A 2,500-nucleotide genomic window follows, 5' to 3' on the forward strand; every position below is an offset into this window, starting at 1 on the left:
AATGGTCGAAACAAAGTTATGTCCACAACCAAATGGAATTATCAATCTCTTTCCTCATGTTGTTGGACTGAGGTGTTTTTGAACACGTCTTCTTGTCAGTTAAAAGATTAGTTTCTGTTAGTTTTAGCTCTAAGCAAATGAAAGTTCGAAGTTTGATTTCCGTTCTGATGCAGATGGTCCCAGCTATACGATCGATCTCCAAAACGGCAATTTAACAGTTATAAAGTGCAGTTCGTCATCCTAAATGTGATCTTTGCAACCATTTACCTTTCGTCTTAGGCGATGCAATTCGAATACCAGAGGACCTTCCAATTTAATAGTTCCCTTATCAACAACAACGAAACGATCATGTCTGGTGCTCCATGCAGTGCGTTCACTTGGATGTCTTATTCAAAGTCCCGGGGGGGGGGGGGGCATATGAAACAGACGGGGATGCTCGTCGTCTCGCTTAGGGGTGTAAATTTTGGATTTTGGTCTCGCTTAGGGTGTTCCGGGCAAAGCGACAATATTTTAAGCCGCCAAGGTCTCGTTTAGGGTTCCGCGAAGAAACACAGAATTGAATTGAAGAACTTGAGATTTATGACAATGCTCTTAAAAACTACTTTTAGATAAAAGCATTCGATGATTATGTCTTTATATCATTAAAACTCATTGCATCTCGTATTTGTGTGTTTTTAAGCGGTCTCTTTTAGGGGTCAAAATTTGCTTAAGCCACGCCTAGATTGGTCTCCCTTAGGGGTCACGAAAAGCAAATTCAACAAGCCGTACAGTACACCAATTTTTTGTTGCTTGATTCAATGATCTGGAGGTGTAAAAAATATCTTGATAACCTTGTTTTCTCGAGCGGTGCTGTAAGTTACGGCTGCCTGTTTTTCAAGTTCAGTCTGTTTGTTTCGTAGTGGAGACTTCAAACTAGAGAAAAAGGTGGCTGTAACCAACACTTCCCCCGGCCAAAGTGACTCGGACACTGTAAAAGGTGTACACCAGTCGAATTGGAAGAAATTACAATTAATGTGGCCATTTTGCAATGGAAGAAAGGCAGTCACTTTCAGTACAGCCGCATGAATTCGGTGATTTAGAGGCAGTAAAAAAGGCCAAATCGGTGGAGAAAATTTAAAAAGCAACGATGTGGCAATTGTCAGCTGAAATTAGCGTCATACCCGAGCTGTTACGAGTCTCTTATACAACTGTGAAATGTACAAAGTAAGAGAACAGATGTATAAATCAGAAGTCTCTAAGAATTTCAGAGGTTACAGCCATTATCGTTGTTGTTTAAAGATGAGGTTAGGTCTATTTTCCTATTGTTATTTTTAAAAGATTCAATGTTCTAGAAGTCCTTCAATTTAACTACCTACAATTCTCGTGATCCTTCCTCCCCAATGTTGAATTCACTGATTTAGAGGAGTCATCTCGCAAAACCAACATTGGGAGAGCAGAGGACATTACTTGTGTCCCAACTAATGTGACGAGGATTGTGTTTTGAAGGAATTTTAAGTAGGTGGTGCACAACGGGGAATGGCGGGAAAACGCGCGAGCTGCGAGATCGTTGCTGAATAATTTGGTAGTAGCCAAAACGCGGGGCCGGGGTCGGGGTCGGGGTGTCTTTTTTTCCAAAATTTTGTTTCATTTTGTCGTCATTCTCGAATGAATGTCACTTATGGTGGCAATAGTCAAAAAAATTGAGGAACCTACGGAAGCTATGAAAGCTCTTTAATAAGGGGCATTTTAGTTTTTCCTAAAATCGTACTTTGTTTTTTTGTCTTTCCGAAAATCGAAGTTTGTTGTTCGAAATTAAGAGAATTTCCGAAATTGCTAAAATTGGAATTTATGGAATACACGCTAACTGCCAGACAGAGTCCCATCGTAATATTCTCACTGCATAATTAATTAGCTCATGGCAGAAGTTTTCATCATGCGTTCGAATTCCCCCGTTTCCGAGCATGCTTATTACGGTGTTGATGCTTTGCGGTCTTAGAGTATATATTTTGTCGCCCCGCCTGAAAAGTGGTCATTTTAACCGTACTCCGGGACGACGGCCAACTTTCGCGTCTGTTCCTTGCACAGTCAACCGCCACCAGCATAGATGGCAGAACATCGTCTTCCCCGTCCACCCGCTCCCGTCGCTGCTGCAATCGTGGAGCATGCTGCTGTTGAGCCACCGCCAGTTGTAGAAGAACCGCCTGTTGTTGATCCGGTTATCGCACCGCCCCCGGCTCCAGTTCTAGCGGCGGACCCGGCCCCGGCGGTTGAAACCATGGAAGAGGTAATTTTCCTAGTAATTTTGCTGGCCCATAGCCAGGTTTACGTTTTTTATCGTGTTTTACCCGCTGTCTGTCGCTTTAGTGCCTGCGTTTGTCTCCGGTTCATTTGTATTTTCTTTCCCGGTTCTTTTGTCTTGGGTTTGTTTCGGTAAACCTGTATACTCCTTTTTGTTTTTGGAACTATTGTTTCATGCTCTGTATTGTTTTAGGGCTTTTGTTTCCTCGTGTTTTCGCATGCC

Source organism: Montipora foliosa, chromosome 9, assembly GCF_036669935.1.
Source record: "Montipora foliosa isolate CH-2021 chromosome 9, ASM3666993v2, whole genome shotgun sequence".
Taxonomy (NCBI): Eukaryota; Metazoa; Cnidaria; class Anthozoa; order Scleractinia; family Acroporidae; genus Montipora; species Montipora foliosa.